General features: G+C 46.3%; 1 protein-coding gene across 5 annotated transcripts in view; it reads right to left on the bottom strand.

Moving 5' to 3' along the window:
• LOC121007698 (RING finger protein 112-like) overlaps window positions 1-26,497 on the bottom strand; it is a 289,373-nt gene that overhangs the window by 51,499 nt on the left and 211,377 nt on the right. The window lies entirely within an intron of this gene.

The raw sequence follows: 26,497 nt of genomic DNA, 5'->3' as shown, positions 1-26,497 counted from the left end.
GCTACTCTTCTCAGAGCGGGGCCACGACATGACTTCCCTGCGGGCGGCCCCTTCTAACTGAGCTAAAAGGATCTCCATTTGCTGTTCGGCAGTTATGGGATAAAGCCGGAACAAGGCCAGTATCTGCTCCCTAAAGTCCTTTAACTTGTGGGCTTCCCCTGAATAACGTGGGAACCAGGGGGCCCCAAAATAGTACGGCATAGTTAGCGGCATCAGGCTTGGCGGTGCCGCAGCGGCAGGGGCCCTAGTGTCGGCTGTGGATACTTCAGAAGGCACGACTGGGGCCACCTGTCCGGTTTCCTCAGGTGTGGACATGGCGTTGCTAGGTGGGTATGGCCCTTTAAATGTAGCAGAGCAGACCGGAGCGGCAATGATAATAACTTTTCTTTTTTCACAGAAAAGTCTTTTGTCACTAACGGGGCTCCCTCCGGTGCCCTGGCAGGGGTCGGGAATGTTCCGGTAAGGTAAACAGAAGAGCCGGCAACAGTTCAAAGTCTGTACTTACTCCGGTGATGCTCGCTCCAGGTCTCGCGAGATGCGCGGCTACGGGCGTTGAGCGTCCTGCGTACAGCGTCAGCAGGTGGGCGCGGCCTCTCGTAGCTCCGGGACTCAGGTAGGCGGCTCCTTTTCTTCCAGACAGGGCGGCGTTCTTCCTCCTCGCTGGCCGGGCGATGACTCCGCCTGGTTCTTTTCGCGCCAAAGTCCTCTTTTTCGCGCCAAACGGTTCACCAGGCGCACTTGCAATCCACCTCAGGTTTAAGTGGCAAAATCGCTGTCTATTCACTGACAGCAAGCGGTGGCTCAAATAAGCAGCAAACAGTCCAGAAAATATTATCTTCACACCGCTAATTAGCACAGTTCTTTGGCCCAGCACTTTTTTAATAAAACAATAGGGCTTAGTCACTTTAAGGCAATTTTCAGCACACAGTTTTATATCCGCAATGGCGCAGGAATGTTCCGTAAATCCTGTTCGTGACGCCAATTTATGCAGCACGCCAGACCTGCAGGGTATTGCGATGTGAGGTCACGGTTATGGGCAATCGAGGGTTGCTCACTGTATTGGAGAACCCTGGGCAGGCATGCGGCAGTGAAGGAGAGGTAGACACAGTTCCTCTGGGGCACACTCGGTATGTAGGGACCAGGCCTGATGATGGATGAGGTGCCCTGGATGTTACAGGTATTTTGAGTGCCTGGGGCAAGGTCCCTTTTGGATTTGTGACGCCAGTGCCTGTAACGGTGGCACACCGATTTATAGTTGGAATAACTGAGGTACACAGATGGTATAGTGAACCAAACGTTGCTTTACTGAACAGTCCAACTTTGTACATACAGATGGTAATGCAGTCCTTTAGATCACAGCTTTACAAGCAGGCTTATTCCACAAGATGGCAGGTATTAATCATGCAAGATACTCAGAGGGTAAATCCACAACACACTCAGAATCAGGTTGTACCTTTCCTCAGAAATAGCGTACACTGTTCCTTTCTAGAACTCCTGTCTGGTTTCAATCCCAAGGCCCGGATGCCTAAATGGTGGCTTAAATCCTTGGTATATATATATATCTTCCTCTCGTATTAAATCCTTGCTTTTCTTCCTAAAGCATCTGCCCATCAGGGTTACTTATCTTTGCTGGTAATATCCTTACTTTGCTGAGGAAGGACTGCGGGTTTCTCCCAGGAGGTTCTGTCCTGCAACTGGGGTGTCTCTACTGAGCTAAGCCTAGCCTCAGGAGCTTCAGGTGGACGAAGTAACTCCTCTAGTCCCCTGGAATGAACTACCACTCCCCTGTCTGGGCCTTCCTATTTATATCTAGGGCTCTCTAGCTCCCTCTAACGTCTGGGAGGCTAAACTACACCCTGACAGGCCTGACACCCAGCTAACACAGGGAAATGCATACACATAACATTACAGGTAATAAAGACACATTAACCCCTTTTGTGCAGTGCCAACCTTTACCTAGTGGGACACTACATAAGGCCCTGAAAATGAATTCTTCATCAACCTCACATAGACTGTCCTGACGGGTTTCACTGATACTTCGATAATGTTGGTTCTTCAGGGGACCAAGGTGTGATGAAAGAAGTGGATAATGGCATCCTGATAGTTATAGGCTCCTGAATTTGTGAGCAATTTTTGATTTATCATATGATTTATTAGTTTGGGGTGGTCTTTTATAGTATTTGATTATTAAAAGTTAAGTTTTAGAGAGTTATTTTTTTCTTGAAACCAGTGATAGCCCTTTGATATCTCTCTTTGGCCTCATGCACACGACCGTTGTGTGCATCCGCGTCCGTTCCGTCATTTTTCAAAGTTTAGCGGAGGTCACATTCATTTCTATGGAGCTGTGAAAAAAAAATGATAGTCCTCAGTTTTTTCTCCGCGTCCGTGATCCGTGATTCCAGTCCGTCAAAAAATATAACCTGTCCTATTCTTGTCAGTAGAAAACGGAGGACGGACCCATTCAAGTCAATGGGTCTATAAAAAAAAACTGATGCACAACTGGTATTTCATCCGTGTCCGCGTCCGTGTCCGTTTCTTTCTACAAGACCTTGGTGCAATAAAATTACACTTTTCATTAACCTTCCTTTTTTTCCCCCTGTCAAACAAAAAAAAGGAAGACACAAGGAAACACAACTGAAGCAAAATCGGACACGGGCCACTGAAGCCAAATCACTGACAGTGAAAAAACTCTGTCGTGTGCATGAGGCCTTTATGTGATAGTCTGCCTGGGATCTACCTAATACCCAGGTAATTCCTGTCTCACCTATAGAGTCCTGTTCACACTAGGGAAGATCAGGCTTCAACCCGCCTTATGGTCAGCCAGTCACCGAGCTCTAACCACACAGGTCATCTCTCCAGGCTTCATTCTCCCCAGATTGGCATTCTGAGGTCTGCTTTATTCCCCCAGTGATGATCCCTACAGGCAGGCTCGGACTGGCCCACAGGGGTACAGGGGAATCCGCCGTGGGCCCCTGAGCAAGGTGGGCCCCTAGTCTCCCACCCCCTGCACAAGTGGCACATAATACAGTAGATTTACTGCACTACATAAATATATTCAATGTACAGAACCTCAACCAGCCTATGTTCATATAAAAAACTTGTTAGATTATTTATTATATTTGAATGTATCCGTACAGTGGGATCCCCAAAATAAATTTTACTGGTGGGCCCTAGGTATCCCAGTCCTACACTGCCTATAGGCCCCACCTGGGATCACCTCGGCCTAGAGGAAAAGCCTGTAATGGAGGGGTGTGGACTGGGAAACCCCTCTAGCAAACCTATCTCCCAATCCACTCTTGTGGGATCACTGGGCAGAAGTTTAATTCTGCCCGGTGATTTTCCCTCAATTGGCTGGGCAGGTAGCCTATGATGTCCCCAGGGTCTCGGGGAAGGTTAGCGGAGCCCTGGAGACAGTAAATGATTGGTGGTTGTGGGAGGTTTTAGGGTTATAAGTGTCCGAGCTCCGCTGGCTGGGCTTGCCTATGATCTGCACCTGCCTGTGAAGCCAGATTCTTTGTGCCTGCATCGCCTGGATTCGCTACTGTACCTCGCTATGGATGCCCTGATGGATGAGCTCTCCGCCTTTGCTTCTGAAGTTGGTGCCCCGGCGTGGATTCAAGAATGCCTACTTCAGCTTCGGGGCCCCTTTTTCTATCCAGCGGAGGATCCATCGATTGGGTTGTCCCAGGATGTCGGAGAAGCTGCTGACGGTGTCCCAGTCGGAGCGGTGCTGAGTGGAGGTCCGGAACAGCTGCAAGAGGTTCGCATGGAGGTGGCGACGCTGGGATCCCACGAGAGAATCCGAAGACAGAGGACTCAGAAGAGGAAGTTCTCCCCCTCCACATCTGAGCATGCGCGGGCGCGGCAACAGGATCGAAAAAGTGCCGCTGCTGGTATCGCAAGAGTTCGCCGCGAGGTTACGCCGGGCACGTCGGGTTAAGGTTCAGCAGCGGCAGGGGACAGCAGGAAGATCAGCGCACCGGTTTCTGACCCCTCCCTGCGGACCTGTGGTATCGGGTCGCAGAGCCTGGGGGGACCGGCTGGACATGATGGGAGCATTCTCCAAGGACAGCAGGGTTTCTCGTCCGGATCGCGAGATGGAGCTTCTTCAACTGCTGCTGCAGCTCCTCAGCCTGGACCGGTTCCTACGTCGGGTGAGTGGTCGGCTGCACAGTTTGCCCCTGTAATGTCTTCTCTGTCTAAGGCTCCATTCACACATCCGCAATTCCATTATGCATTTTGCGGAACGGAGTTGCGGACCCATCCATTTCTATGGGTGCGGCCCCGATTCGGAACTGCGGACCCGCACTTCCGGGTCCGCAATTCCGATCCTGAAAAAAATAGAACATGTCCTATTCTTGTCCGCAATAGCGGACAAGAATAGGCATATTCTCTTAGTGCCGGCAATGTGCGGTCCGCAAAATGCGGAACGCACATTGCCGCCATCCGTGTTTTGCGGATCCGTGGATCCGTGGATCCGCAAAACACACACGGGTGTGTGAATGGACCCTTAGGTGTTGTCCTCTCTTGAGCTTCTAGTTCCTCGGTCCTTAGCCACCCCTCTTCCTCAGGTCCCTGCTTCTGAGCCTGTCCTGCATAATGTTGCTTCTGCTTGGCTCGCAGCTGAGGGGGCTGGGGGTGGGGAGGCTGACAGCATTATTGAGCCGCTTGCGGTACAATGTTTACCGGTTTTAGACAGGCAAAAGGTATTGCTGAAAATTGTTATAAGGAAGTTCTGCCTTGTGCCGTGTCTCCCTTAGGTTTTCAAGGAAAAAATCTGGAATGGTGTTTATGTCGATATCTTATCTCTCCTCCCGGCCTCTAAGGAATTTGTTTCAAATTTGGAGCGCAAGGATGAGAGATTAGAGGAGGATAGTCGCCGTCTTATTCCTCGCTCTTTTAATAACTGGTTGCAAGCATTCTGTATTTTTGCAGGTGTTTTAGGAGAGCGATGTCCTGAAAAATGCTCTGGGCTGTTTCAACACGTGGATATAGTGTTAGAAGCTTATAAGAGTTTTGGAGGTTTAGGCTGGTTTCAGTATGACAAGAATTTCAGGCAGAAATTGGCGGTTTATCCGCAGTTACAATGGGGCACCAAGGATGTTGGCTTGTGGCTGAATCTATTGGTGCCCCAGAAACTGCCGGTGGCCAGTCAAAGAGTGTCTCCTGCTGGTGGTGTCATGAAAAGGGGTCTCTTCTTTGCTTATAACGAGTCGCAGTGCAAATGGCCTGCCACCTGTAAGTATAAGCATGAATGTGGGTTTTGCGGAGCGAGCCATCCAATGCCCAGGTGTTTTAAAAGAGCCAATCTGCCATCTCTGCCGTTGGCAAAATAATTTCTTCTTAAAAGCATCGACGCCGGTAAAACTGTCAAATGCTTCCTTGGCTAAGCATGTTCCCAAATCGGCAGATAGCTGATTTGGGAACCAGGGGTTTCGCTGAGGGTTTTGTGTTGCCTCCTTTCTCTGGACAGGGATGCTTGATGGTAAAGAAATTGCCTTCAGATCAGCAGTTTCCGCTGGTTGTGGCAGAGAAATTGTGGAAGGAGATTGCTGCTGGGAGGATTTCTGGCCCTTTGCGGCACCGTCTTTTGAGGATTTTCGTTTATCTCCTCTGGGGGTGGTGCCGAAAAAGGAGCCGGGTGCGTTTAGGATTATCCATCATTTATCCTATCCTTTTGGTCAGTCTCTCAATGTGTCACAAGGGTGTCAAGAGCCACGTCTGACTCCGTTATACCCGGGGTCAGGAAGTCGCAGCGGGTGGCTGCGCGTTCGATGTACAAAGACAGTGCTGTTTCGTAATGGTAGCTTTCTGGGTTTGCCTTGCAATCCTTTTTGGCTCACTCAGGGATCCGTAACTTCTCCTCCTCAGCTGTTTCTTGTCCAGCAATCCCAACCTCCTTATATTCCCATCTCCCACTTCTCTGGTTGCCAGATATAGAGCTTCCTGCCTGGACTTCTATACTGACCCACTGGAGCTGAGTAGCTGAGATCCCTGGTTGTTGTTCCAGAGCGTTACCCTCCGGATCCCTGTTGGGCCTTTGTGGTCTTCTGTTGTCGCCCACCTGGGATTATATGTTTGTCTGTATTGTCTGTCCTCTCCTTGGTGTTTTCCTCTTAGTGTCAGTGGTGCGGACTAGTGATCCCACCGCCCCGTTCACTACATAGGGCTCATCTTAGGGAAAGCCAGGGTTTAGGCACGTGATCGGCGTACAGGTGAGGAACCCGTCTAGGGACGTCAGGGCAGTCAGGTGCCAGCCGCAAGGTGAGTCAGGGGTCACCACCTTTCCCTCTCCCTTGGACAGGGCCTTCCCATTTCCCTCCCTTTGCGTGACGCCGGTCTATACATTATATCTGCCCCTTATTTTGTGTAGGTTAAAAAAAATAAAAAATTTCTTTCTACCTACTTAGAATCCAGTATGGATCCAATTGCTGCTTTGTCAAAGCAACTTCAAGGCCTGTCTTTGGAGGTGGCAGGATTGAAGGCGTCGGTCCTCCAGCAACAGCAGCAATGGCAACAGACCGCAAGCCCAGCGGTTGCTACAGGTAACCAGGTTGTTGCGGAACCCAAGGTTGTTCTTCCTGACAGATTTTCTGGGGGAAGGGACAAATTTGTGACGTTCCGTGAGGCCTGTAAATTATATTTTAAACTGCGCCCTTACTCCTCTGGTAATGAAGAACAGCGGGTGGGGGTTATTATTTCCCTGCTGCAGGGGGACCCGCAATCCTGGGCGTTCTCTTTACCCACTGATTCCCAGGCTCTCCGGTCAGTGGATGAATTTTTTGGGGCCTTGGGCCTCATATATGACGACCCTGACCGAGTCGCACTGGCTGAATCAAAATTACGGAGACTCCTACAGGGAGAGCGGCCAGTAGAGGAGTATTGCTCAGAATTCCGTAGGTGGGCTACGGATACCCAGTGGAACGACCCGGCTCTCAGGAGTCAGTTCTGCTCTGGGTTATCCGAAAGGATTAAGGATGCGCTTGCGCTGTATGAGACTCCCTTTTCCCTTGATGCGGTGATGTCCCTTTCTATCAGAATAGATAGACGTCTTAGGGACAGATTGAAAATTCCGGAGCAATTGGTAACCCCTCTCAAGCAGCAGTTAGTCTGTACGGACTTAGACGAGCCTATGCAGCTAGGAGGAACTACTCGTCAGGTCCATCCTCCTGAGGCTCGCCGTAGGCGTGGGGTTTGTTTTTTCTGTGGGGAGAGGGGTCATTTTATTAATGTCTGTCCTTCCTTCCTCAAAAACAAAAGACCGTCGGAAAACTACTAACCCCAGGCTGTGTGGAGGATGTCAACCGGGGGGTATACGATTCCTCCATACGAACATCGCAATTTGTGTTGCCAGCGGTTGTTGTTTTTGGCGTTAAGACGGAGACTATTTCTTTTTTTCTAGACAGTGGAGCAGGAGTAAATTTGATAGATGCCCATTTTGCCCACACTATGGATTTGTCTCTCTGTACGCTACAGAGACCTATTCCCATATTCGCTATTGATTCTGCTCCTCTGTCTCAGAGAAACCTCACTCACATTGTCCATAACTTACACCTTCGGGTAGGGGACCACCATAACGAGTTGCTTTCATGTTATGTTCTGGAGGGGCTTCCCACTCCGGTGGTGTTGGGTCTTCCCTGGTTGGTAGCGCACAATCCAGTGGTGGATTGGCAGGCCAGGGAGATATTGGAGTGGAGTGAGCAGTGCAGAGAAAATTGCTTAAATAGCAATTGCTTAGTCGCCTCCATAACTACCCTACCTACATTTATTTCGGACTTTGAGGACGTTTTTTCTGAAAAGGGTTGTCAGAAGTTACCACCTCACCGTCCTTATGATTGCCCGGTTAACCTGATTCCCGGTGCAAAATTACCCAAGACCAGGTTATATAATCTTTCGGGTCCAGAGAGACAAGCCATGAAAGATTATATCTCCGAGAGCTTGGCTAAGGGACACATCAGACCCTCTTCTTCACCCGTGGCTGCAGGGTTTTTCTTCGTTAAAAATAAAGATGGGGGCCTGCGTCCTTGCCTAGATTTTCGCGAATTAAACCAGATAACCATCCGAGACCCATACCCTCTTCCTCTCATTCCTGACCTGTTCAATCAGATTGCGGGTGCTAGGTGGTTCTCAAAACTTGATCTTAGGGGGGCCTACAATCTGATTCGTATCAAGGAAGGGGATGAGTGGAAGACAGCCTTTAACACCCCTGAGGGGCATTATGAAAATCTAGTCATGCCTTTCGGTCTGACCAATGCTCCTGCTGTCTTCCAACATTTCGTTAATGACATTTTTAGTCATCTTATCGGCAGGTTTGTGGTGATATACCTAGATTATATTTTAATTTATTTGTCGGATCTGAAAACACATGAGGTGCATGTCAGACAGGTACTGCAGGTCCTACGGACGAATAAATTATATGCTAAAATTGAAAAGTGTGTTTTCGCCGTTCAGGAAATACAGTTCCTAGGGTATTTATTATCTGCTTCAGGTTTCCGTATGGATCCTAGGAAGGTCCAGGCAATTTTAGATTGGGATCTTCTTGAGAACCTCAAAGCACTGCAACGGTTCTTGGGCTTCGCAAATTTCTATAGAAAATTCATTAAAAATTATTTGGTAAATGTAAAACCCCTTACCGACATGACTAGGAAGGGGACTGATTTTTCTAAATGGTCTGACGCCCGCTAAAATTGCTTTTTCCTCTCTAAAAGAGAGGTTTACCTCAGCACCTGTACTGGTCCAACCTGATGTCTCTCAGCCTTTTATTGTTGAAGTCGATGCGTCAGAGGTGGGAGTGGGGGCGGTGCTGTCTCAGGGTCCATCTCCTGGCAAATGGCGTCCTTGTGCTTTCTTTTCTAAAAAACTATCTGCAGCAGAAAAGAACTCCGATATTGGCAATAGGGAATTATTAGCTATTAAACTAGCGTTTGAAGAATGGCGTCACTTTTTAGAGGGGGCAATCCACCCCGTCACTGTGATTACGGACCACAAAAACCTTCTGTACCTCGAATTAGCTAAGCGTCTCACCCCTACACAAGCTAGGTGGTCGCTATTTTTTACCAGGTTTAACTTTGTTATTACCTATCGTCCTGGGGCAAAAAATACCAAGGCAGATGCATTATCGCGTTGTTTCCCTGGAGGGGGTAATGTGAGTGATCCGGTACCCATTCTACAAAGAGGAGTGGTTGTCTCTGCGGTACACTCTGTTCTGGAGGGGAAGGTGTTAGAGGCCCAGGGGGACGCCCCGGTCTCTTGCCCCTCAGAGAAATTGTTTGTACCGTTAAACCTGCGTCTCGAATTATTAAAGGAACATCATAATTCGGCACGTGCTGGGCACCCGGGTAGTAAAGCAACCTTGGAGCTATTGTCTTGTCGTTTTTGGTGGCCAAGGTTGCGTCAGGATGTAATGGATTTTGTGTCTACTTGTTCTACTTGTGCGCGCGCGAAAGTCTCTCATACACGTCCTGCAGGGTCTTTATTGCCACTTGTCATTCCCAATAGGCCATGGACACATCTGTCAATGGATTTTATCACTGACTTACCTTTGTCTGCGGGTAAAACAGTTATCTTGGTAGTAGTGGACAGGTTTAGCAAAATGGTACACTTCATTGCGTTACCCGCACTACCTAATGCTAAGACTCTTGCTCATGTATTCATCAGTGAAATTGTGAAGCTTCACGGGGTCCCTTCCGATGTTGTTTCGGATCGGGGAACCCAGCATATGGTTTTCATCGCCCAATTATGTACTTTCAAAGAGGGGGGGGTCTTCTGGGGTTTCCGAAGAGGAACGGTTTTCGTCGTCTCTTTCATCTGTATGGCAGAAAGTGCAAGCTAATTTGAAAAATATGGGAGGTAAATATAAATGCATGGCTGATAAGAGACGGTCGCCAGGTCCGGACCTAGGAGTGAATGACTATGTGTGGTTATCTACTAGGAATATTAGATTAAAGGTTCCCTCTTGGAAACTGGGTCCTAGGATTATTGGTCCTTACAAAATAGTAGCCATCATTAACCCCGTGGCTTTTCGCCTGGAGCTACCTCAGACTTTTAAAATTCATAACGTCTTAAATCGTTACTCAAAAAGTATGTTCCACCTCTAGAACCATCACCGCTGCCACCCCCTCCTGTTATTGTGGATGGTAATCTAGAGTTTCAAATATCCAAAATTGTTGATTCTCGTTGGGTCCGCCGTTCTCTTCAATATCTGGTGCATTGGAGGGGTTACGGTCCTGAGGAAAGAATGTGGGTTCCAGCGTCTGAGGTAAACGCTGACAGGTTAGTTCGGGTTTTTCATGCCTCTCATCCTGAGAGACCTAGTCCTGAGTGTCCGGAGGCCCCTCGTGGAAGGGGAGTACTGTCACAAGGGTGTCAAGAGCCACGTCTGACTCCGTTATACCCGGGGTCAGGAAGTCGCAGCGGGTGGCTGCGCGTTCGATGTACAAAGACAGTGCTGTTTCGTAATGGTAGCTTTCTGGGTTTGCCTTGCAATCCTTTTTGGCTCACTCAGGGATCCGTAGCTTCTCCTCCTCAGCTGTTTCTTGTCCAGCAATCCCAACCTCCTTATATTCCCATCTCCCACTTCTCTGGTTGCCAGATATAGAGCTTCCTGCCTGGACTTCTATACTGACCCACTGGAGCTGAGTAGCTGAGATCCCTGGTTGTTATTCCAGAGTGTTACCCTCCGGATCCCTGTTGGGCCTTGGTGATCTGCTGTTGTCGCCCACCTGGGATTATATGTTTGTCTGTATTGTCTGTCCTCTCCTTGGTGTTTTCCACTTAGTGTCAGTGGTGCGGACTAGTGATCCCACCGCCCTGTTCACTACACAGGGCTCATCTTAGGGAAAGCCAGGGTTTAGGCACGTGATTGGCGTACGGGTGAGGAACCCGTCTAGGGACGTCAGGGCAGTCAGGTGCCAGCCGCAAGGTGAGTCAGGGGTCACCACCTTTCCCTCTCCCTTGGGCAGGGCCTTCCCATTTCCCTCCCTTTGCGTGACGCCGGTCATTACAGAATGATAAAATTGATACGTCTTTGACCAGTGTTTGTTATATTACTTTTGATGCAGCGGTTTCAGTGGTGAAGATGTTTGGTAGGGGGGCCTTAATGTCGAAGGCGGATGTAAAATCAGCATTTTCGCTCCTCCCCATCTATCCAGCTGCGTTTAATTCTTTGGGTTTTCATTTTCAGGGTTTCTTTTATTTTGACAGATACCTTCCTATGGGATGTTCTATTTCTTGTTTTTATTTTGAGGCCTTTTCAACATTTATTGAGTGGGTAGTTGCTGTACGGGCAAGACTGTTGGTAATCAGGAAGGGGGAGGGGGTAAGAACCGGAGACCGGCACCTCTGCCGAACATGTGGCTCCCCTTAATTGCAACCTAAACCAGTTAATGAACACTCGGACAACAGGTAACCTTTAGCTGGGTGATGATCAGCCACAGCTTATTTATTTTTCAACGGCAAAACCAAAGAACTATCATCTTGGAGCGGTATGCCAACCGCCGGACTCCTGGCGGGCAAGTACGCCATCAGCTATCTCCAACTCTCCGCTGTATCAAATACCGCCAGCTGTGACTTCATAGCTCAAACCATACCGCCATTCTTAAGAGAAGAAAAACAACATAAATATCTCCAAAACATCAGTTATTCATTTCCCTTCTTCTCTCCTTTTTTTATTTTTTTTATTAAAACCTTTCTGAGAACAAACAAGAGTCCCAGTACAACGAAATGACTGGAAATGACGCATTTAAGGGCGGGAGGGTGGGAAACTTGGCTTCCGTGATCAAGAGGAAGTGCAGCAGCAAAGGGGGGAGTTATATAACCTAGATAGAGGGAGGAGAAACATATCCTCTATGCCCACGCATTCTCACAATCCCATTAACCCCTTAGCTACCAGAAACCATAACAGGGGCCAGGTGAGCCGCATAAACCTGAAGTTGGGAAGGGGAGGGGGGACCAACAGTCCCTAAGCACCCTCCCTAAAAAGTCGGGCGCTTGCCATGAAGGGGGGTATAGTTCATTATCTGGATGATTTTTTGTTTGTTGGTCCAGCAGGTTCGTTTGTTTGTGCTGAAGTTATGTCGTTATTTGTATCAGTTTGTGCAGAGTTTGGTGTTCCCCTGGCTTCAGAGAAGACTGTATTGCCTTCTAGTTGTATTGAGTTTTTAGGAATAGTGATAGATTCGGAGGTTGGTGAGTTTCGGTTACCGGTGGAAAAGGTTAAGAAAGCGGTTTTGTTGATTAATGGTTTGTTGTTGCGTCATAGTGTTACGGTTAAGGAGATTCAGTCGTTATTGGGTTTGTTGGGGTTTTGTTGTAGAATTATGCCCATGGGGAGGATTTTTTGTAGGCAGTTGGCATTGAAGGTGGCTGGATTGCGGAATCCTTGTTTACACATAGCACTGGACAGGGGGTTAAAGGATGATTTATTGGTTTGGTTGAGTTTCTTGCAGGGGTTTAATGGTAGGTCGCTGTGCCAGGAAGAGTTTGTGGATGCGGCCCAGTTTAATCTGTTTACGGACGCGGCAGGGAGTGTGGGTTTTGGCGCATTCTGGGACGGTCATTGGTGTGCAGAGGAGTGGCATGAGTCATGGGTTGCGAATTCTGTGTTGTCTAATTTAGTTTTGCTAGAGCTTTTTCCAGTAGTGGTAACATTGGTGCTTTGGGGTTAGTTTTTTCAGAACAGACGCATTCGCTTGCATACGGATAACAAGGGTGTGATGTACGCTGTCAACTGTTTCTTTTCAAGGTGTCCGTTAGTGGTTAAATTATTGAGACATTTAGTATTGTTGTGTTTGAGGAGGAATGTTTGGATCAAGGCGGTTCATATCCCGGGGATTAATAATGATGTGGCTGATGCTTTGTCCCGTTTGCAGATGGATCGTTTTCACAGTTTGGCGCCATCGGCCGACGATTTCAGGACTCCTTGTCCGGAGCACCTGTGGGGGCTGATCTGGAGTTAACTGAACCTGCTAGGTCGTTTAGTGGCGGTGTCAACATGGCAAGGTTACCTGTCTGCGTGGCTGCATTGGGAACGGTTTACAGTGGGTCTATCGGTATCACCGTGGGTGATAAATGAGTAGCTGGCGTTGTCGTTTTGTTTGCAGTTGTTTGAGGAGAAATTGGCACACAGCTCGGTGTGTCGGATTTTAGCAGGTGTGTTGTTTTTTCCTAAATTGTTTGGGACATGGTCTTTTTCAGATTACTTCCTGATTAAACAGTTACTGAAAGGTTATAGGTCGTTGGGTCATTTGCCTGATGGGAGGTGTCCCATTTCCCCAGAATTGCTAGTGAGGTTGTGTAGGGTTACAAAGTCGTTTTTTTTTCCGCAGTTTGAGGCGTCCCTATTTTGTACAGCATTTATTGTGTTATTTTTTGGGGCTTTGCGGATCGGTGAGTTGTTACTTCGTTCTCGTTGGGCAAAAGCGGGTTTAGCCTTGAGGCATGTGGTTGTTCAGGAGTCATGGGTGTTGTTATTTATTGAGAGATCTAAAACTGATCAGGCGGGTAAGGGCTGTTTTATAAGAGTGGGGGCTATTGGGGATAAGAGGATTTGTCTGGTGGCAGCAGTGTTACAGTATTTGGCTATTCGCCCTAAAGGGAATGTGGATTGTTTTCTTGTTCATCTTGACTTGTCCGCCCTGTGGCAGTTTCAGTTTAGAGTGGTGCTAGCTAAATGCTTAGGTGAATTGGGTCTAAGTGCAAAGTTATTTTCTTCCCATTCGTTCCGAATCGGAGCCGCGACTGCGGCTGCGCAAGCAGGTTTCAATGAGACAGTGATACAGAGGATTGGTAGGTGGTCTTCTAATAGGTATCAGTTATATGTAAGACCCCATTTGTTAATCATTTGATTTATTAGTTACAGGACACAAAGTCTGGATTCTGGGCCACTCTTTTGTCCACTGGGCTAATAGGAGGGCTGCTGAACCTATCCTTGTCTTAAGAGGCCATCAAGATCTACTGGGCCGGAGTCAGAGGACTTCGTTGGTCAGGTTTGGTTGACCTTGTTTTGCATTTGCATGATGTTTTTCCTAATCCAGATATTATCATTGTTCATTTAGGAGGTAATGATATAGGTTGTGAGGACACTATTGAGTTCATTTTCCAAATGAAGAGGACATTGTCGGATCTGCATCGTCTGTTCCCGGACACTCGGCTAATCTTTTCAGAAATCGTTTGCAGGCGGTGTTGGAGAATGTCCCCGGAATTAAAGTTCAAGGATAAAGTTTCGGATGAGGGCGATGTGTAAATTTATGCCTCTGTTGGGTGGTTTTTCGTTCAGACATGTCGATCTAGAGAGTGGAGAGGCACGCCTATATTTTCGTGATGGTGTTCATTAATCTGTTATTGGATGTGATATTTTCAACCTCAACCTTCAGGCTATGGTGGAAATAGCTGTTGGTGGGGTGGGACCCGTGCCGCCTTGTTAAGGCGGTTGGGTCCGGTTGGGTGATGTAAGGATAGTCATCCCGTGATGGGATGGACTCTGATATATTTATGGTATTGGAGTCTGAGTTTATGACTAGACTCTTAAATGTTTTCAGTTAAAGTTGTATTGGTTAATTTTAATAAATCAGGCCTTGGCCGTTTTACCTCCACTCTTTAGTCGGTGTCTTTTATTAAAGGTATGCCTGTATTATGGTTTGTTATAAGTTAGGCATAATATGCCATGTATTGCCATGCCGTTTTCTCAGATAACCCCTCCCCAGCCTCTTGCTTGGTCCGCACTGTGAGCACCTTGCATCATACAGTGTCCCACATCTGGGTGAAAAAGGGACACTTCAAACATCTGCATATCTGTACTTAATGAATTATAATGTATTGTATTCCTTATTTTCTGTCTGGTAATGTCGTTTCATCCATTCGCCCCGAGGTGGGGCTGGCACCACATAGTATATATAAAGAGGGGGGGGTGTCTAGCTGTGAGGAGAATGTTAGTGAACAGCAGTATGTAGTTGGTGTAAGAAGCAAGTCCATGGAGGAAGGAGACAGACCTAGGCCATCATGTAACGGCTGTACTTTCCTCTGGGCCCTGATCCAGCCTAGAGAAGATACCTGCAGAGGACCAGACAGTGAGTCTATACACAGAGATGCGAGGAGATTATTGAGGGTAACAGCAAACCAAGGCTTATAGACCTCATTAGCACCAGTGACCAGGAAAAGCTTACAGAGTGCCTGGACACAACTCATAGACATTTGCCACTACCAGACAATAGAATACCCTTGAACTTGTTATGCATACAAAAGCTGTCCATTGATGTACTGTACCAACTGTCCAGAGACTATTGATCTTCAGTAAATGTTCAACTGGTTTACAATTACTGACTCCTCATTCTTACAACTACTACTCTCAACATTTGCACCACCATCAAGGGCACCTCAACCAACATCTGGCTGGTGTTCCCTGCGACAGAGAGTGCCCCGGAAGATCTTGTGCTCTCTTCCCTTCCACTGCCGACCCAGGGAGGCATCTGCTAACCATGAGTACAAACCACCACTACCCCCCATCGGCCCACCGTGAGCCCTTACGTGTTTTCCCCTGCGGTCGGGCACGCTGCAACCATCCAGTGTACTGGCCGAGATCCCAGGAGTGCGCAGTTCACCGCCGGCCTGGGCATGCGCACTGTGATGACCATTATGGGCACTGGCATCGCTCCATGCAGTGAGCAAGCACCGGCGCGATCTTGACCAGTACACTAGATGAGCAAGGAGCCTACAGGGTGGGCCAAGCAAGAGGCTGGGGTGGGGTATGTGAGAAGACGGCAGAGTGGCCTGGACACTTACAGCCCAAACGCCGCCCCTGGGCACTTACAGCCTGAACGCCACCCCCTGGGCACTTACAGCCCCAACGCCGCCCCCTGGGCACTTACAGCCCCAACGCCGCCCCCTGGGCACTTACAGCCCCAACGCCGCCCCCGGGCACTTACAGCCCCAACGCCGCCCCCTGGGCACTTGCCAGCCCACATTTGCATATGAAGAAAACTGCATTTTTGCCTCTGGTGAACTTCAGAACAAAACAATAAAGGTACCATTTGACTCATGTATGGTTATGCTGCAGCGCTATCCTGTAAGAGGTCTATAATGTCAAATTGTGGGGACAGACTCCCTTTAATTTCGACATCTTACAGAACCTTGATTGAGGAGAGGTTAACACGGGTGATGCCAGTAAATGGCCTGAGTCCAACATGAGGAAGCACACTGCCAAAATATGCATTAGGTCCAGGATTTCTTTGATGAATGTTCATGTATGGGGTTTTTATACATGGCCCCTGGTGCAGGTGAAGGTATCCTCAGCCTGATCTTTCGAATGGCTCCACCAGGCCAGAGCGGGGATTTATGAGGGGATCTCCTGTCTGTGTGAAGTTCTTCTGCTTTCCTGGTTTTGGTTAGACAAAGCTTGTCTTCTTGTTTTGGGGATAAGACATTGACGATGTTATGGCCAGAATGTCAGGGGGGAGTTCTACTACTCTGGTATCTAAAAGCCATTTTGATATCTATAACACCACAAACACCTTAAAGGGCCACTAAACCTTTCTGTCTGGATCCTGTTTATAGGCACATTTAAATGCACTGACCGAGCAGATAATTATTGGGAAGTAACCGTTCCATCCCAATAATTACCTGTTCGTCAGTTGAGGAAAGAACCGCATTTATATGGGGATGAATGATCGCTACTGCCATCCCTCACCCAGACACATCGGGAGTCATTTACTAATGCCAAACTGGCATAAGAAAAGTTGCAAGACCCCATTTTGTGACTTTTTGTGCTCATGCAACATCCACTGCCCAGAAATGATGATTTGGGTGTCTACAATCATGTCACCCGATGACGGCACCTTTACACGGAAGATTATCTGGAACAAGCGTTCGTAGGTCATTCCAGATAATCATCCTGACAATTGCCCTGTGTAAGTTCACTTTAAAGAGGTTATTCGGGAATTTGATATTCATGGACTATCCTCAGGGCCAGCTGTCTGAAGAGGTCACTGCACTCACTGGAGCTCTGGTCTCCTCACAGCTTGTCAAGCACAGTGCCGTCTATGTGATAGTGGCCATGATTGGTATTGAGATGCAATTAGAACAGAAAACTGCAGCACTCTCCAGCCTTGATCTTTCCAAGTTTTATTTCACCAATACAAATGCGACGTTTCGATCTGTGTGATCTTTCTCAACAAATTGCTTGAGAAAGATCACACAGATCGAAACGTCGCATTTGTATTGGTGAAATAAAACTTGGAAAGATCAAGGCTGGAGAGTGCTGCAGTTTTCTGTTACAATTGCATCTGGATTTTGGGGAAGCACAAGACTGGCTTCTGACACAGCGAGCACCACCACAGTAAGGAACAACCAACATTTTTGTAGTGCTGCTACATTTTTCTTTCTATTGCCATAATTGGTATTGCAGCTCAGCCCCAGTAACATGAATGGGATTGAGCTGCACCTAAGCCACGTGACGGAAGTGTAGGGTTACCACCTGTCTGGTATTTGCTCAGACGGCCGGTAACAGTATTTCTTTTTACTGGCAATAATAATTATTGAATAAAAGTAAACAGCAGCCTTAGGTACTGATGCTTAGGTACATTTATTGATGTTAGTTTAAGTTTCACATGCGACAATATGTATAACGTTTCGGCATAACAATGCCTTCGTCAGATACTATAGAAAGAGAATTGAAAGTCATATTAAATCAAAGAAAAAACAAAAAGAAAAAGAAAACATAAAAGACATAATACATGACCAGCAATTATACAAAAAAGATTGTACAAAGTCAAAATTCATTATGGCAAATACATCAGACATTGCAGGGACATCTGCAGACAATGAAGATTTACATAATTCATATATCCGATGCTGAAAGCCGTATATAGGTAAAGGGTCCGGATAAGCGAGGAGGTCTCTACATAAATAGAGCCTATTGAAACACATTCTGTCATTTTAGTGTTAAGGGAAAACATACAGTTATCACAAAAACAGAGCAAATGTACAGTCGTGGCCAAAAGTTTTGAGAATTACATAAATATTGGAAATTGGAAAAGTTGCTGCTTAAGTTTTTATAATAGCAATTTGCATATACTCCAGAATGTTATGAAGAGTGATCAGATGAATTGCATAGTCCTTCTTTGCCATGAAAATTAACTTAATCCCCCAAAAAACTTTCCACTGCATTTCATTGCTGTCATTAAAGGACCTGCTGAGATAATTTCAGTAATCGTCTTGTTAACTCAGGTGAGAATGTTGACGAGCACAAGGCTGGAGATCATTATGTCAGGCTGATTGGGTTAAAATGGCAGACTTGACATGTTAAAAGGAGGGTGATGCTTGAAATCATTGTTCTTCCATTGTTAACCATGGTGACCTGCAAAGAAACGCGTGCAGCCATCATTGCGTTGCATAAAAATGGCTTCGCAGGCAAGGATATTGTGGCTACTAAGATTGCACCTCAATCAACAATTTATAGGATCATCAAGAACTTCAAGGAAAGAGGTTCAATTCTTGTTAAGAAGGCTTCAGGGCGACCAAGAAAGTCCAGCAAGCGCCAGGATCGTCTCCTAAAGAGGATTCAGCTGCGGGATCGGAGTGCCACCAGTGCAGAGCTTGCTCAGGAATGGCAGCAGGCAGGTGTGAGCGCATCTGCACGCACAGTGAGGCGAAGACTTTTGGAAGATGGCCTGGTGTCAAGAAGGGCAGCAAAGAAGCCACTTCTCTCCAAAAAACCACCAGGGACAGATTGATCTTCTGCAGAAAGTATGGTGAATGGACTGCTGAGGACTGGGGCAAAGTCATGTTCTCCGATGAAGCCTCTTTCCGATTGTTTGGGGCATCTGGAAAAAGGCTTGTCCGGAGAAGAAAAGGTGAGAGCTACCATCAGTCCTGTGTCATGCCAACAGTAAAGCATCCTGAGACCATTCATGTGTGGGGTTGCTTCTCATCCAAGGGAGTGGGCTCACTCACAATTTTGGCCAAAAACACAGCCATGAATAAAGAATGGCACCAAAACACCCTCCAACAGCAACTTCTTCCAACAATCCAACAACAGTTTGGTGAAGAACAATGCATTTTCCAGCACGATGGAGCACCGTGCCATAAGGCAAAAGTGATAACTAAGTGGCTCGGGGACCAAAACGTTGACATTTTGGGTCCATGGCCTGGAAACTCCCCAGATCTTAATCCCATTGAGAACTTGTGGTCAATCCTCAAGAGGCGGATGGACAAACAAAAACCCACTAATTCTGACAAACTCCAAGAAGTGATTATGAAAGAATGGGTTGCTATCAGTCAGGAATTGGCCCAGAAGTTGATTGAGAGCATGCCCAGTCGAATTGCAGAGGTCCTGAAAAAGAAGGGCCAACACTGCAAATACTGACTCTTTGCATAAATGTCATGTAATTGTCGATAAAAGCCTTTGAAACGTATGAAGTGCGTGTAATTATATTTCACTACATCACAGAAACAACTGAAACAAAGATCTAAAAGCAGTTTAGCAGCAAACTTTGTGAAAACTAATATTTGTGTCATTCTCAAAACTTTTGGCCACGACTGTACATATATGATAAAGGCTATATAGCCACTTACCTATGCCGCAAGGTGAGGGAGCAGACAGGTAGAGGGACGCTTATAGAAATTAGCATGTGTATGACATGCTCAGGCTAGGAATGGCGTCTGGGGGTGTGAGTGGTGGCCAGACATTTAAAAGAGGCGCCTGAATGCACGTGGGGGCGGCGCAATCGAAAAATGCCGATGCGTTCCAGCTTGGAGCGCATCAGGCGCATGCGCCGTAGCGGCGGAAGTGCGTCACAGGAAGTGACGTCGTAGAGTCTCGGCAAGTGAATGTAGGCCCGGGAGACGGTGCGTTCCAGCGTGGAACGCACCGCGTCAGGCAATGAATAGCTGGTGGCAATGCAGAACAGGCATTGCAATGCAGAGACGGCAGCTCTCTTAACATGTTGGCCATACTATCGCTACATAACAGTGAGGTGGGAGTAAGAAATAAGAGATTAGAGAAGAAGAATAGAAAATGAGAGAGTAAGGAAAATGAAAGAATAAGAGAGAAGGGGAACCAGAAAATAGGAACCATAACGGGAAGTGATACACAAATAAGAGTGAATAGAATAAACAATAAGGAAATAAAAAAATAGGAACCACAGAGTGATGCACAAATAAGAGTAAATAAATCCCCCAGGCAGACCCATTGTTGCATCCACTGATTCCATACTGTCCCCCTTGTCAATATTCTTGGAAAAAATTCTCACACCACTTGTCAGGAATACAAAGTCCTTCCTCTTGGATACACAATCCTTCTTAGATATTGTCCTAAACCTGGAACCGCTACCTGTTGAATCCTTTTTGGCCACCTGGGATGTGACCAGTTTATACACGTCCATCCAACACGATAAAGGCATCCAGGCAGTTGAAAGGTTACTCATCACCTCCAGCATACAGACCACAGCACGCGATTTCTATTTAGATCTGTTGAAACTAGTACTGTCATACAACTATTTTTTGTTCCAGGATACATTTTTCTTACAGAAACGTGGAACCGCAATGGGGTCCAATGTGGCCCCGCCTTATGCTAATTGCTACATGGACCATTTTGAAAATTTATTTGTTTACACCAATCCACTATTCACCAAACATGCAACAGTTTGGAAACGTTATATCGATGACATTTTTTGCATTTGGCGAGGCCCATTGGACTCCCTTCTAGAGTTCCACGTCTTTCTAAATTCCATTTATCCAGAGCTCCAATTCACTATCCACTATGACCGATGTACCATCAACTTTTTGGATACCACGATTACACGTGACACAGTAGGCAAACTAACAACAGACCTGTTCCGGAAACTAACAGACCATAACAACTTACTGCACTTTACGAATTTCCATTCCCCCAATACGAAAAGGGCATTACCGGGATCACAGTACCAGCGAGTTAATAGAATAGTACAAGATAGTTCCACAAGAGAGATACGCCTAAAAGAGATGGCAAATAGATTTCAGGATAGAGGCTATCCTAAATCCATTACCCAATTCAACGTGACTCCAAAAATCTAAATTCGACCTCAGGCTCCACGGATACCCTTTGTCCACACATATCACCCATGTGCCAAAAAATCCTGAATATCATTCGGGGCCATTGGTCCATTTTGGGCAAAGCGTATCCGGATATTCTTGAATTCGGTCAACCTATTTTACCTTGTAATAAACGGCCAAGAAACCTACGGGACCTATTGGTCCGCGCAGATGAGGGTTCTACAAAAAGTTCGCCTCAACAAACATTCCTGAGAACACGTAAGAAAGGTACGTTTCCGTGTCTGCGGTGTATGCAATGCTCACATGTACAAAAAGGGTCATATATCTCACATCCCCGCACAGGAGAATCTATACCTATACGAGATTTTTTTACTTGTGACTCAGATCATGTGGTTTACATGTTGAAATGCCCATGCGGACTTATATATGTCGGAGAGATTACACAAAAGATACGGGAGCGTATCTGCCAACACAAATCCAAAATCCGAAACAATAACTTACTACTCCCGGTCCCTGCCCATTTCCACCAAATACGCCATAATATTGCACAGTTGAAATTCCAGGTGTTAGAACAGGTGCCACTACCATGACAGGGTGGCGATCGAATCCGCTTGTTGAAAATTAGGGAAGCATATTGGATCCATAGATTGGATAGCTTAACAATTAACGGCCTTAATCGTGAATATGAAATTCAGAGTTTTATTTAATATATAATATGCGAATATTATACAACCATGAGGACATATGAATACTGTGTATTTGCGATAATGAAATGGTTCTAATATTCCTGTTCCTCCTCTTTTTAGGCACATTACAATACTTCCATGCCGCAGATGGGTATCCTTTGTTATAATTCACCTTATATTGATCGGTGCACCGCCATAATCTGACACTATTCACTGTAGCAACGGTATTCGATATTAAAGATGTCACCCCCCATGGTGTTTCTACCTTGTATCTATGTCAGTTCGTCAACTTTACTCTTTAAATGCTAAACAATCCTTGGTTCCTATTTTTTGATTTCCTCATTGTTTATTCTATTCACTCTTATTTGTGTATCACTTCCCGTTATGGTTCCTATTTTCTGGTTCCCCTTCTCTCTTATTCTTTCATTTTCCTTACTCTCTCATTTTCTATTCTTCTTCTCTAATCTCTTATTTCTTACTCCCACCTCACTGTTATGTAGCGATAGTATGGCCAACATGTTAAGAGAGCTGCCGTCTCTGCATTGCAATGCCTGTTCTGCATTGCCACCAGCTATTCATTGCCTGACGGGGTGCGTTCCACGCTGGAACGCACCGTCTCCCGGGCCTACATTCACTTGCCGAGACTCTAGGACGTCACTTCCTGTGACGCACTTCCGCCGATACGGCGCATGCGCCTGATGCGCTCCAAGCTGGAACGCATCAGCGTTTTTCGATTGCGCCGCCCCCACGTGCATTCAGGCGCCTCTTTTAAATGTCTAGCCACCACTCACACCCCCAGACGCCATTCCTAGCCTGAGCATGTCATACACATGCTAATTTCTATAAGCGTCCCTCTACCTGTCTGCTCCCTCACCTTGCGGCATAGGTAAGTGGCTATATAGCCTTTATCATATATGTACATTTGCTCTGTTTTTGTGATAACTGTATGTTTTCCCTTAACACTAAAATGACAGAATGTGTTTCAATAGGCTCTATTTATGTAGAGACCTCCTCGCTTATCCGGACCCTTTACCTATATACGGCTTTCAGCATCGGATATATGAATTATGTAAATCTTCATTGTCTGCAGATGTCCCTGCAATGTCTGATGTATTTGCCATAATGAATTTTGACTTTGTACAATCTTTTTTGTATAATCGCTGGTCATGTATTATGTCTTTTATGTTTTCTTTTTCTTTTTTCTTTGATTTAATATGACTTTCAATTCTCTTTCTATAGCATCTGACGAAGGCATTGTTATGCCGAAACGTTATACATATTGTCGCATGTGAAACTTAAACTAACATCAATAAATGTACCTAAGCATCAGTACCTAAGGCTGCTGTTTACTTTTATTGGATCTACTGGGGTGGAACCCTACAGTCAGTCTCCATACAGAGTGCGCTGAATACAGATTCAATAATAATTATTGATCATTTTCACAAACATTTGAGAATAATAATAATTTATTTCTTCCTGCCTCATTTCAGCACCGGTGGGAAGGTCAGGGTATGTGTTTGGTGACTTTTACATGATGGGAAACTGGAATGGAAGAAGTGAAAGCGGCTGACTGAGGACGTAGAGGTAACACAGCGCAACATCATCGCATAGGAGGAGGACAGGCATGTCTATGTATTTATAGGTCATCTGGGCAGTCAGCTGGTGTGGACAATAATATGGGGTCTCTTCTGTGTAGACTATTCTATGATATCATCCTATATCATATGTGCATGTGGGAGTTTATTTCATTGGATGAGTTGTTTTTGGGGTTTTTTACATTTGATTTTACCAAGATTTTCTTTGTAGCTCATTAGGAGTCCTTGCTCTGACCATATATGGCTTAAGAGCCCCTGCTCTGACCATATATGGCTTTGGAGTCCCTGCTCTGACCATATATGGCTTAGGAATCCCTGCTCTGACCATATATGGCTTAGGAATCCCTGCTCTGACCATATATGGCTTAGGAGTCCCTGCTCTGACCATATATGGCTTAGGAGTCCCTGCTCTGACCATATATGGTTTAGGAGTCCCTGCTCTGACCATATGGCTTAGGAGTCCGCTCTGACCATATTTGGCTTAGGAGTCCCTGCTCGGACCATATATGGCTTAGGAGTTCCTGCTCTGACCATATATGGTTTAGGAGTCCCTGCTCTGACCATATATGGCTTAGGAGTCCCTGCTCTGACCATATATGGCTTAGGAGTCCCTGCTCTGACCATATATGGCTTAGGAGTCCCCGCTCTGACCATATTTGGCTTAGGAGTCCCTGCTCGGACCATATATGGCTTAGGAGTTCCTGCTCTGACCATATATGGCTTAGGAGTCCCTGCTCTGACCATATATGATTTAGGAGTCCCTGCTCTGACCATATGGCTTAGGAGTCCGCTCTGACCATATTTGGCTTAGGAGTCCCTGCTCGGACCATATATGGCTTAGGAGTTCCTGCTCTGACCATATATGGTTTAGGAGTCTCTGCTCTGACCATATATGGCTTAGGAGTCCCTGCTCTGACCATATATGGCTTAGGAATCCCTGTTCTGACTATATATGGCTTAGGAGTCCCTGCTCTGACCATATATGGCTTAGGAGTCCCTGCTCTGACCATATATGGCTTTAGAGTCCCTGACCATATATGGCTTAGGAGACCCTGCTCTGTGTTCATATATGGAGTTAGTGCTATGACCTTGAAGATGGTAACCCCAAGCACAGTCAACATAGCTCCCAACCTCCCCAGATCCAGCAGGACAGTCCTGAAGTTCAGGCTGTGTCCTGCCGTCTGCTGAAGAGCAGGTCACGCTCTTCGCTGGACAATATGCTCCTGCTCTCCTCCACAGCGGCAGTAGTGCGGCACCTGTAGATGCACTTGTTCTGTTGGAAGGTGCAGTGTATGTGAATGGAAGAGGCATCGAATGGAGGCGATTTGTCTGGTCACATGACCCTCCATCAGCAGCCATTTTATTGGCAGGACCTCTGTGTTCATGGCAGAAAAGACTTTGTAAACAGGGGGGGTAAGGCTACTGTCACACTAGCGTTATTTTACGGTGTTGAGATCCGTCATAGGGTCTCACTACCGGAAAAAAACGCTTCCGTTTTGTCGCCATTCATTGTCAATGGGGACAAAACGTAACTGAACAGAACAGAGCGCTCCAACATGTATTCCGTTCCCATACCGGAGAGCAGCGTGCTGGGGTTTGCTTTCCATCCTGCGATGCGGAGCAAGATGGATCCGGTGTGACCTACAATGTAAGTCAATGGGGACAGATCAGTTTTCGCTGACACAATAGAAAACGAATCCGTCCCCCATTGATTTACTGTACATTGTGGGTCATGACGGATCCGTCTTGGCAATGTTAAAGATAATACAGCCAGATCCGTTTATAATGTATGCAGGCGGTTGTATTATCACTAACGGAAGTGTTTTTGCTGAGCCCTGCCGGATCCGGTAAAACACTAGTGTGAAAGTCGCCTAACCCTGATAAAATATAGAAAATGGTGCAGAATTACAGCAAGGACCATGTTAGTAAGTGCCTTATAATCATCTCACAAACAGATTGGTAACAATAACCAGAAAGTGGTCGACCCCTTTAAATCTCAGTAGTATTTAGCAGTATTTAGTGACCACGGCTGATGATGGTAATAGAGAAATGGCGCCGATATATTCATGTATTCATTTATTTACATTGACTTCACCATCTGTCAGATTGTAGACCAGAAACCTGTGTGTATGATGATGGGCTGTACATACCTCCAATTATGGTGACTGACCCACTGTAATGTATGTACACAGTGTCTCCACCAGCAGAATAGTGAGTGCAGCTCTGGAGTATAATACAGGATGTAACTCAGGATCAGTACAGGATAAGTAATGTATGTACACAGTGTCTGCACCAGCAGAATAGTGAGTGCAGCTCTGGAGTATAATACAGGATGTAACTCAGGATCAGTACAGGATAAGTAATGTATGTACACAGTGACTGCACCAGCAGAATAGTGAGTGCAGCTCTGGAGTATAATACAGGATGTAACTCAGGATCAGTACAGGATAAGTAATGTATGTACACAGTGACTGCACCAGCAGAATAGTGAGTGCAGCTCTGGAGTATAATACAGGATGTAACTCAGGATCAGTACAGGATAAGTAATGTATGTACACAGTGTCTCCACCAGCAGAATAGTGAGTGCAGCTCTGGAGTATAATACAGGATGTAACTCAGGATCAGTACAGGATAAGTAATGTATGTACACAGTGACTGCACCAGCAGAATAGTGAGTGCAGCTCTGGAGTATAATACAGGATGTAACTCAGGATCAGTACAGGATAAGTAATGTATGCACACAGTGACTGCACCAGCAGAATAGTGAGTGCAGCTCTGGAGTATAATACAGGATGTAACTCAGGATCAGTACAGGATAAGTAATATATGTACACAGTGACTCCACCAGCAGAATAGTGAGTGCAGCTCTGGAGTATAATACAGGATGTAACTCAGGATCAGTACAGGATAAGTAATGTATGTACACAGTGACTGCACCAGCAGAACAGTGAGTGCAGCTCTGGCGTATAATACAGGATGTAACTCAGGATCAGTACAGGATAAGTAATGTATATACACAGTGACTGCACCAGCAGAATAGTGAGTGCAGCTCTGGAGTATAATACAGGATGTAACTCAGGATCAGTACAGGATAAGTAATGTATGCACACAGTGTCTCCACCAGCAGAATTGTGAGTGCAGCTCTGGAGTATAATACAGGATGTAACTCAGGATCAGTACAGGATAAGTAAT

Source organism: Bufo bufo, chromosome 7 (assembly GCF_905171765.1).
Source record: "Bufo bufo chromosome 7, aBufBuf1.1, whole genome shotgun sequence".
Taxonomy (NCBI): domain Eukaryota; kingdom Metazoa; phylum Chordata; class Amphibia; order Anura; family Bufonidae; genus Bufo; species Bufo bufo.
The sequence above is the reverse complement of the archived record's forward strand: the minus strand, read 5'-3'. Positions and strand labels throughout refer to the sequence as shown.